Genomic DNA, 12,250 nt, shown 5'->3' with positions numbered 1-12,250 from the left:
GAAAAACTAATTCTTTCCTTTCCATTTAGCAATGTTCTCTACTGTAAAATCCAGTGTTCTAGAGAAGGACAAAAGGGACTGTCCACTATTTCTTTGGAAGAAAATGGTCGATAGAAAGATCCATACCACTGCTACAATCTAGAGAAGTTTTCCATAAATCTAACAATCCTAACGAATTGGAGAAGAAGTTGCAAAGTGATTATTGAATTTATGAACTAATAGAGCACTTCTTCCTCATCTACCTCTGTGTCTTCTGATGTAACAACTATCTACCACACAACAAGTACAACATCATAGGGTCTTTGCCCATAGAGAATGAGTCTTTGCATTTCTTAAAAAACACAATTCATTTTTTCCAGTTCCAAATTTAGATAAAGGAAGCATGTTTTCAATTGTTACTCAAAGAAAGGATATCTGGATTTTCTAAATCCTAATCTGAGTCCATGTAACTCTTCTCTTTGAAGCTTTATGGTCGTTTAGTCTCTTTCAAATTCTTTCAAATGTCCACACATCTAGCCCTTCTGCAAACTCCATCAATGGATCATTTAAATAATGTCATCAAATCACTGGATCATATGAGGCCACTGAAGATGGTCAGAGCATGTAATGTTAAATAGACATTTTGGGGCATTTATATACATGAATCACTATCTGAGAAGTGGTATGAGAGAAGAATTGGAATGAGTGGACACAGAGAAGGAATAAACACCAGTGGTGTTTACAGCCTTATTCACATGTGGATGTTACCATGACTTCGCATTTTTGACAAAAGTACTGCTGATAACCTTCTAAGATAGCTGGCATTGGCAGTTGATGCAGGTGTCATCCATATAACGCATGATAATATGTATATAACATCACCCATACTACTCTGAGAGGATTTAAACTGTCAGAATTCTTCCCTTGTCATGCCACAGGTCCCTTGGCATCTTGCCAAAACCCTCTTCAAAGCCCCTGTGACATCTGTGTATCTCATACTGTGTTAACAATGGGGTGAGGATGGTATAATAGTAAGAGAAAACCTTGTCTTTGACTGGAGTGTGGTAAGATTGGGGAAGTATATATGTGTAAAGGGAAGCCCTGTACAAAAAGGGCACCACAATTATGTGTGATGAGCAGGTGTCAAAGGACTTCTTCTTCCTTTCTGCTGACCTCATATGGTACACCATGATGAGAATCTTGGCATATCAAGCAATCTCCATAGAGAAAGTGATTGGTAGCATTATGACACAGCAAAGGAACATCACTATTTCATTTCGTTGCCACAGGCCAGCCTCAGCATGGTGGGAGCCTCACAGAAGAAGTGGTTGATCTTGTGGGAAGCACAAAATGGGAGACTCATGGTGTTAGGGGTGAGGAGAAAGCTGTCAAAAGTACCACCAAACCAAGAGCTGGCCAAGATCATCCAACAGACATGGTGACTCAAAAGGATGGGATAGCAGCACGGGTTGCAGGTGGCCACATAGCTGTAAGTCCCAGCAAGAAGAATTCAGCCCCCACAAACCCCATGCAGAGAAAGTGCTGGACTGTTCAGGAGACAAAGGAGATGGTCCATGAGATAATCAACCAGCATCTTGCGTACAAAAGTTGAAATATACATCATGTTGCTGAAAGAGAAGTACTGAGCAGGAAGGACATAGGAGTGTGGAAGTGAGGGTCTGTGTGGATCAGAAAGCTAATGACTCCATTAGCTATCATGACCATAAGGAATATGGCACAAATGATGCTGAAAAGGAAACCTGAGGCTTTATTGTGAGTAAAGAGCCCTGAGAGGGTGAAATCACTGGAAAAGTTCTTTGTATCTCCATCCATGGCATTGAGTTATACCCAGAGGCCTAAGAAGAAAAGTGTGGGGTTTATGAAAATTGCAGTAGATGAAATGAACTATTTAAAGATGTCTGTTATGTACTGCTAAATTAAAATCATTTATATAACTAATATCAAGTATTTTTTGTGTGGGTGTGGATTTGCAGCATCTTCCTTCTTGGCTGTTAAAGAGTAACTCTAAATCTAGATCTCCATGGTTTGAAGATAAATGGACATTTGGCAGTAGATGATTAGTTTAAGGGAGTTTAATTATTATGGGAGAACATTTGGGCCCAAGAGAGAGGATTCTTCACCTGGAGTTAGCTCCATTTATTTCAAATATGCAAACAACTGCAAAAGAATTGATTCAATCAGTTCAAATAACCAAATAATTCAGTAAGATGTTTTATTGAATTCGTAATTTTTGTGACAACTTTAAAACTAATCAACCTTATCTATGAATAATAATTAAGTTGTAGATATAGTTGAAAACTATAATGAACTGTAGTGAATTAGATCACAGTATCATTCTTCTGATCCTTGATCATCTTATTTGTTCCTTCACTCATTTGCTGATTTCTCAATCATTCACATACCGACTTTTATTTATGGGATGCTATCAGCACAGTGTTCTAAGCTTTAGGAATACTGTTGTAGACAAAAGGAGACATCTTGTGACTTATGGCTCTAGTTGTGGGAGAAACAAAGTAAACAAGTAAATAATGATGATGGTTCTGGATAATACCAATAACTGCTGTGAGGAAAAGTGCAACATGGCTAGTGAAGGATGACAAAGAGTAGCCATGTGAAAATTTGGGGAAGGGTATTCTTGCAGAATGAATAGCAAATTTAATATCCTTAAAGAAGAAATGAACTTGTTATGTTCAAGATAGCTCATGGAGAGCATTGTGAATGAAAGGTATAGTGAGGCATCAGAGATCTGATTTTAAGACATGTTAACAAAGGTAACAAGGTCAAAATTATTTTCTAAATATTATCAGTAGAATTGAGGTGTAGTTGACAACTTGTAATGGTTTAACATTTAAATATGTGTTCATTCTGATTTTTTTTAGTTTCTCTTTTGGTCATTTGAGCCAATAATTCTTTTCCCTTGATCCTGCATTGTTGTGGGTTTTGAAGGCTTTACAAGAAGGGACTTCCATCCAGGTTAGTTTGGGGAACTCCAGTTTGCATCTTCTGTCCAGGATCTCATCTGGTTTAGCATTTCTTCCATCTCCTTTCACTCTCAATAGCATCCTGATTTGGTTCATCATAAACCTAGACATGGTGCCTGAATAAAATGTCTGAAGGACACGTAGGTAAGAGGGCAACAGGAAATTCTGCAAGGTCTTAGGACATGGAGGGTGTCCACACTGTAGGTGATGCATTTGCATCTTGAATATATATAAAAATAAGATAATATTTTCCAAAAATTCCTCATCAGTTTTACCATTCTTCAAAGGCTAAATATACATTTTGAATTATGGATATCACATTAACCACTGCATGCACTGAAAGAAACAGGTGATGTGGCCATAAGTGCATGGAATTGACAGCCATTTTTCTGTTTTAGGAACAGCATTTTGGAGTAGGGGTTCTGTATGATGCCAGTTATATATATTTAAGGATGTCAGCACAGTGAATTGGAGACGCAATTTAGGAAAGTGGAAAATATGCAGACTTAAGGGAAAATGCAAGCAAACTAGAAATCGAATCTCTATCATTCTAAGTTTATTCTGATCTTTCAACAAAAATCAAAACATAACTCTATGATCTTGCTTGCCAGCTTGGGGAAGGTTGAATCGATTGAGTGATGAGGAGAAGGGAACAAGTGTTGGCTTATTTGACCCTTTTCATCCATGGTGAGGCTCTTCCAGAAAGGTATACCACCTGGTCTAATGAGTTCCTAGTGATGATCTGCAGAATCAGAAGGGGCCTGCAGTGAAGCCAAGGGAAGCCTATGATGCTAGGGGACTCTTCAGGAAAGGACAAACATGCTGCTAGATCAGTGCACTACTGCATGGAAGAGAAAGAGGAGGTTACCCATGGCAATTAAATAACATGGTACCAGGATGGAAAGTCACAGGAAAGCCAAGAAAGAACAGTGCAAATGATGTGAAATTGTCTCACAAGTGTGGAGAATAAAACTTGAGTAGCTCTCCAGGAATGCAGAAGGAGAGAGATTAAATGAGAAGAAAGAAAGTGATAGATGAGGAATAATAACAATACCAAAGCAAGCTATAAATAATTGGTGGCTTTTAAAATAGGGATTCCAGTATAAGACAACTATTAATAACAAATTTAGGAGAAGAAAACTTCTGTGAAAAGAACAAAAAATCTTAATATATGAATAAGTTTCATTTAGTAAAGTGATACCTGCTCTTAAGTATGTCCTGGAAAATTTTTAAAGTAAAAGCAATATGAAAGAAAGGAAAGAAAGAAGCAAGGAAAGGAGAAAGAGAGGAAAGAGAATGACAGTGAAGAAGAAAAAACATCTAGAAGCATACAGACAGAATTAAAAAAAGGAAAAAATGGCACCTACGATAGAATAAAATTCACGCTGGCCACAAACATTTTCTTGATATTGATAAAATCCAAATAAAAGTGAATAAATGTCTAAACAGAAGACATATAATATTGGAGTTACAAACTAAGGTCTCCAGAGCCAGAATTTACTGGTGTGCATGTATTTTCTAAAACACTGAAAAATATGAAAGGAAAAAATGCATCATATAAAAGTGCAGGGGGTAAAGAGAAAAAAAAGCATGTAATGAGATTAGATAGAAAACAACTATGTTAATTTAGTGACAACATTAATTTAGTAACAACACCATCCCTTTTAAAGTGAAGGTTCACTCCTTAAGAAAGCAAATCAGAAAAGGTACAAAACAGAAAAGGTAGACTTAAAAGATGCAAAAAAAAATAGTGAGTTAACTATATATAGAATATAATTTATGGTAATATTATAAATGAAGCATGTAAATAATTCTATCATTCAAATTTTAAATGGAAGTCCTTTCTGTACTTAAGAGATTCAGTTAGCTTCCAAAGAACAATCTTTTTTTGTAAAATATATTAGAACTCTGAAATAATAATAACAGATTTACTTCTAATTTAGAGAAATTGAAATATTTAAACATATGCCTAAAACACTACTCAGGATAAAAGGAAGCACAAACTTGTACTTGGAAAAAATATATCACACATAGAAACTTATGTGACATAGCCAAAGTGGTACTTAGGCAAAATTTTATAGCACTCAAAATATAATTTTTATATAGAAAATGTGGTGCAAATAAAGATTTAACCCAAGAATTTAGAAAAATATCAACAGAATAAATTTAAGTAAGAGGAAGAGAATATAACACACATAAATAGATATCCATGAATTCTGAAATAAGTAGACCAGATATATAAAGAGGTGATTCCTTGAAATTCAAACAAATGGACCGACTCCTGGTTATTGCTATGAAACTTGGGGGAAAAAAAGACACGGAACATCATTAAGAATAAAACAGAAATGATCTAACCACAAATATGAGAAGAATAGCAAAATACTTATAGTCTAAGATGTTATTTTAACACTATATTAATATAGTTGGAAATTTCAATGAAAAAGATTATTTCAAAATATATGTTACATCTGTATCTATATACATAATATACATGTATAACTACAAATAAATACGATACATACATATGTATGTATATATATGTATAGCGAAATTACTAAGGGAAAATAATGAGAAGACCCCTAAAATTTGGAAAAATTAAGATTTTAATACAGGTTTCTCCCCCAAATTTCTAGTTCAGAAAGCATTCTGTGAATATCTTCTAAGAACAGATAATTTCAAAATTATTGTAGTGTGTACATTAATCCTCATTTATTTTATAAACCTGTGTAACTTCCAAAACAACTCTCATAAGAATAAACCAATCTCATTTATAAATATAGATTAAAATTGCCTAAATTAATATGTTATTAAATCCAGCAGTAAATTGAGGATAACATATATGCAAACCTGTTCATGTAAACCCACTCCCTCTCCTTCTTAACACTCTCCAAGGCTCTGTACTGGTTGTGAACTAAAGATAAACGTCCCATGTGTGGTTTGTGCGGCCCTCCATGGCTTGGCTATTCAGTCCTGTGCTCTCCAGTGCTCTCTCAGTTCTTGGCACTTGCCTTCTGTAAAGTAGCCCAACTCAGGAGCTCCGGCTGCCTGGAGCACAATCCTCCCATCTTCATCTGGTTTCTGCAGCCCCAGGTCTCAGCTTGCATATAGTTCTCTCAGAGGGGGGAGCCCCTATATTGTTAGTAATAGTGTAAAATGCCCTCATTACATGCTAACATATTTGTTCATAATATCTACAAAAATATCAACAAAATACTTCTATATATTACCAACAAAAATGACGACACAGCTGGTAATGTATTAAACTTGGAGAAGAATGTAAAACTAATAAAATGCAATTCTGATTAAAATTCGAATAGAGATTTTTTCTGGAGAAACTTGGCAAAGTGGTTCTAAATTTAATCTTAAAGAATGAGCATGTGTTAATTGTCCAGGGGAGAAAAATTGTAAGTATTGACAGAAAAATGTTAACTATTAAACCTCTGTGGGATCAGTGTAAAATACAGAGACTGAATAACTGGACAGAGAAGAGTGTTTAGAAATAAACATCCCGCCCCCCCCAAAAAAAACACAGTCAAAAATCATAGGATGTAAGTGAATGTTTTACATAAGAATTCAATGAAATGGAAAGATGGAATTCACAATGTGTAGATGGAGATGAAGGAAAACAGAATATGTCACCCCAAAATATACCTCTTTGACATAAAAGTTATTTTGAGCTAAAAGCAATTAAGAAGCAACAAACTCAGGAAAAGTTCCCCTTTTTCATCCTAAAAGGAGGATCCCATCCTCCTTTTACTGGAGCCAGACTCTTATCAACCCCAAGACAGCACTAGAGGAATCTGCAAAATAACTTTACTCCGTTAGTTCCCTCCCACATATTTACCTTCCCATAGTTTGCTAATGGAAGCTTCAAACTGCTTGCATTTAGGGGCCAGCCTGGTGGCACAGTGGTTAAGTGCACACATTCCCCTTCTCTGCGGCCCAGGGTTCCCAGGTTGGGATCCCAGTTGTGGACATGGCACCGCTTGGCATGCCATGCTGTGGTAGGCGTCCCACATATAAAGTGGAGGAAGATAGGCACGGATGTTAGCCTAGGGCCAGGCTTCCTCAGTAAAATAGAGGAGGACTGGCAGTAGTTAGCTCGCGCTAATCTTCCTCAAAAAAAAAAAAAAAGGTTGCATTTGTCCTGTCATTTTTTAATATACATATTGGTTTTTTTGAAGATGCTGCATAAGCTACAGTTCTAAGCCCCTGCTTTGTTGCTTTTTTGTTGAGGTTTATCCTGAATGTTGTATGCTGCGTGTACCCTGCATGCAGTAGTAAACTGTTTTTCTTTGGTTAACCTGAATTTTTCTTAGAGAGTCTCAGCTGAAAACCTAACATCGGTAGAAGTAAAGTTCTGCCTCCTCTACAGAGACAAAATTGCAATTTAGAGGTAAAGAATAAGAGTTTTCTTTCCAATTCACAATTTTTAGACTAGCTGGTTAAAAAGCTTAAATAAAAGGAATAAATCCATTTCTAAAATAAAACTTTTATGTAGTGTTTGAATATTTTTAACAAAGAAGTATATTATTATGCAAGAAAATAATTGTTTAAAGGATGATATCATTTAGGGTTTTCAATGTGAGGGAGTGGGTCCGTGCATTCTTATGCGCTGCTGGTGTGAGTGCAAATTAAAACAATTTTCCTGGAAGTATTTGGCAATATTTATCAGATGTCTTTAAGAAACATCTACACTTTAGCTACCTTTATGAATTTATTTTAAGGAAACACATAGCATGAAGACGTGATTATATGCAAAGATATTACATGAATCACTGCTCAAGAGTTTCTGCTCAATATCATTAAGGAACTTATAAATTAAAACAAGATTAATTTTCACTTTTCTATGATTGTTCATTGTTGTTGCACTAAAAATATCTAAAAGTTCCACACCTGGAGGAATTGACACAAAAATCAACAGTTGATGGGAATGAAATGTTAAGAATTCAGTTATCCAAAATACAAAATTGCTACTTTCAGGTTCCTTACTAGAGAAACTCATCACATGCTCATGGCCATGGACTATAATATTAGAAAATTTAAAAGAGCCTAAATATTCATAATTATTTATGCTATCTATATAGGATGTAATAAAATGGAGTAGTAATTAACAATTTACTAAGCTAGATATATATAATATACATATTATTGAAGTAATAGAGCATGATAATGATATGCTCATTATTATATCTTATTTTTAGTTATTTGGATGAACAAAGTGTCTATAATCTTTGAATTATATAATAGACATTGGGGGTATAAACTAGGCACTATAAACAATGGAAATATTTATTAAAGATATGGTGCCCACTGGGGCTGGCCCCGTGGCCGAGTGGTTAAGTTCATGTTCTCCGCTGTAGGTGGCCCGGTGTTTCGTTGGTTCGAATCCTGGGCGCAGACATGGCACTGCTCATCAAACCATGCTGAGGCAGCAACGCACATGCCACAGCTAGAAGGACCCACAATGAAGAATATGCAACTATGTACCAGGGGGCTTTGGGGAGAAACAGGGAAAAAATTTAAAAATCTTAAAAAAAAAAAAGATATGGTGCCCACTGACATAATTTGCACTGCTTATCAATTAACAAAGAGACCAAAAAAGGATGTGCTACATCATAGATTATGAATAATGCCCAAACTTAACCCTCTTGGAAATAATCAATCTATTAATCTCTTTGAAAGTTTGATTTGTAAAGACACGGCGAATGTCACATAAGTATAAGAAGGAATTTATTGCATATACATCAACTTCTACTACCCTATATACTTACAGGAAGGAAAAATGGAAGCTAAAGTCTTTAGTGAAAAAAGAATTAATCCCTGGAAGTAACAGAAATGCTCCATATTGTATTTTTAGTTGATGCTATACCTCAGATTAATTTTGTGCAACAAATTAATTTGGGTGAATCTTAATTAACTGAATACATAATTAACCAATAATTAAGTATGATAATTAATCTTTTAATTAATAATAAAACTGGTTAATCAGTTAATCTTTTGCCTACATTTAAGAATGTGTGATTACTGGTAAAGTGTGAAAGCTGCAAGTAAAAGCAGTTTCTTTATATTCCTTTAATTCATGCATAAAATTATTAACTTTTTCTAGTGCACATATTTGAATAGATTCAGACACATTGTGTGAGTCCATGTCCAGTATAAATGTTAACTGTTTAGAGGATTCTAAACCGAGAAAAGTCTCTGTATGCAGGAAGATAGGTCATGGTGTCATGTGGCGGTAGCTGCCCCAGAGCTACATCTATGGTAGCTGAAACTTCGGTGAAATGAGATCACAGGCTGCCTGCAGGTGTGAAATAGAGAAACTTAGCCGTTTTTGTTTCCCTCACCAGGAAACTGAGCTGTAGCAATTCTATATTTATTTTTGTGTATACTTTTTAATTTTAAAATTTGGCTCATCATTACATTGAAGGATATCTTGTGAAATAGTCAAACAAATAGGCAAAAAATATACAAAAGTCGTATGAGATATATCACATCAATACTAACCAAAATGTGTAAATCTGAAGCTCTTTCAAGATAGAAGTAGCCAAATTAGAGAAAATTGGGATTGCACAACAATATTTCCCAACATTGTGAGTAAATGATGTGTGGAATACTGAAAAAATATACAAAAATGATAGAAATATAATTGGTACTATATATATATATATATATATATATAAATACAAATATAAATGTGTATATATATATGTAAATGTATATATATATACACACATACATTTTCCAGTTTATTTTGATCAAAAATAATATGTAATTCCAAAGAGATGGATGACGGGATGTTATTGTGAATTGAAAGATTAAAGTCATGCTCATTCCTACAAGTTTCAGTTGTTTCTATGTCATTTGACCAAGTTTTCTTAAAGAAATGCTCAAGCTTACTTTTAAGCAGTTCTCATTTCCTATTCATTCACTGTCTTCCAGTCATGACTGGAGCCATGGAAAATGCAAATGAAACCACAGGGATAAACTTCATTCTTCTCGGGCTCTTTAACCACACACACACAGACCCATCTTTTCCTCTTTCCCATGGTGCTCATGATCATTCTCACCTTTCTGATGGGCAATGCCCTCATGATCATGCTCATCCATGAGGATCACGGGCTGCACATGCCCATGTACTTCCTGCTTAGCCAGCTCTCCCTCATGGACATGATGCTGGTCTCCACTATTGTCCCCAGAATGGCAGCCAACTATCTGATGGACAAAAAACCATTTCTCCCATTGGCTGTGGAGCTCAGATCTTTCTGTTTCTCACTCTGGGAAGGAGGGAGTGCTTTATCCTAGTGGTCATGGACTATGATCACTACATGACCATATGTCATGCCCTGCAATACATCCTCATGAATCAGAAGCTCTGCTTGCACATGACTTCAGGTTCCGAGACTGCTGGGAGGGGTGGATGGGCTGATGCAGACTGGTGCCACTCTGAGCTTCCCTTACTATGACTCTTGGGAAATCAAACACTTTTTTTGTGAGGCATCATCACCCATGCATCTTGCCTGTGCAGACTATAAGCTTTTTGAGTTTTTCATGTGTATGTGCTGCATCCTGATGCTCTTGATCCCTGTATTTCTCACTTTGGCATCCTACAATCTCTTTCTGGCTGCTGTGCTCCATGTGCAGGTCACTGCTGCCTGAAAGAAAGCCTTTGACACCTGCTCCTCTCACCTGGCTCTTGTAGGTCTCTTCTATGGCACCCTCATATTCATCTACAAGCAGCCCAAGTCCTACCATTCGGTGGCTCATGAAAATGGGGTTTCTGCTTTTTACAGCATCTTCACACCTTTGTTGAACCTCCTTATTTACAGTGTGAGGAATAAAGAAGTCAAGAGGGCCTTGAGAAAGTGACTGGAGAGATATTTTCTGTGATTTCAATACTGAGCATAATTCGCCAATATAGTATCACCCAAATTGGAATTAGCTAATAAAATTTATATTGTAGCTATATTTTGCTCTCACTTTGCTAGTTTGCATTGTTTTTTTCTTCATTATTATTTTACATTTGGTAAATTAACTAAAAATTATATTTGTCTCACTTTTATACTGTGTTTCATTATTTTTATTCTGAAATTTGGATCTCATTAATAAGAGTAACTGATTGAGGCACTGTAGCACAAGACATGCTAGATATCAATAATGCGATGTATATTATTTGCATATATAATGAAAATAACTAATTATGATAGAATGAATTGTTTAAAAAGTGCATTTTTATTTTGAAAAAAGCAATGCAGTTCTAACTTCGTATAACTTTGATCCAACAAATATCAAATTAATAAATAAGCAGCATGAATATAAAGCAGAACACTTATAAGAAAGTTGCAGTAAATATTTGGCAAAATGATTTCTAGGGGAAGATTTTCTGTCAATATATGTGATTAAAAAATTCCCAAATAAAAAGATTAACAGATTGGACTATACACATTTAAATATTATTAAAATATGTGTTAACCATGAAAGGAAGTGGTCAAAATTTTTATTGGTGAAACAAAACTAAGTAAAATATTCACATGTGGTAAAATTTACCACATAAGTTAATACAGATTGTATATTTATTCACCGTACTAATTAAGATGAAAAAAGTCCAAGTATTTTTCACACGTTAAAATGAATAAATATCTACTTATTATTAAATATTATGCAGTTTAAAAGTGATTTTAAAGCACAAAGAAAGCCAAGGGCTGAAGGTTTTAGCTTTTTGGGGATTAACTGAAAGGAGTGTATCTAACGGTTTTGGAGAAGTCTTAATACATAAATTCTCTGCAACTTTGATTTAGGGTAATTTATTTTTCAAAAAAAAGGAAAAAAGACTTATGATATACATATTTTTATTTGAAAGAAACATCAGTTTAGAAATGAGAAAAACAAATTAAAATAGTCTTGTCAAAAATTCTTAAAATCTGAGTTTTGGTGATGTGTGAACAAGCTACCACAGCTAGTTTATTTAACTGTCATGCATCAACTTAAAATAAAGCACCGTATCTGCAGGTCTTCAAGGAGTGAAGAAAACATGCTCTTCCATAGTTTCAATAATTGTAAGATTTTGCTGCTAAAAGAATGTCAGATCCTTGAAACAGAAATGTAGGAATGAAATTTTTTATTTGCTCATATTTCTCTTCTTTAAATTTAATGAAAAATTAGAATAAAACTAGAGGCAGGATGCCAAATTATGACTTTACACATCAGTCTTAAACATAGTTAATTCTAAATACATACACATCGGAATTGACACTATATTCCAGGTCATG

At 35.0% G+C, this 12,250-nt stretch overlaps 1 pseudogene; it reads right to left on the bottom strand.

The window, feature by feature from the left end:
• Window positions 1-889: 889 nt before the first annotated feature.
• LOC124236778 (olfactory receptor 2T6-like) lies at window positions 890-1,812 on the bottom strand (annotated as a pseudogene).
• Window positions 1,813-12,250: the final 10,438 nt, after the last annotated feature.

This window comes from Equus quagga, chromosome 3 (assembly GCF_021613505.1).
Source record: "Equus quagga isolate Etosha38 chromosome 3, UCLA_HA_Equagga_1.0, whole genome shotgun sequence".
Classification (NCBI taxonomy): Eukaryota; Metazoa; Chordata; class Mammalia; order Perissodactyla; family Equidae; genus Equus; species Equus quagga.
This window is presented reverse-complemented; position numbering and strand designations above follow the sequence as displayed.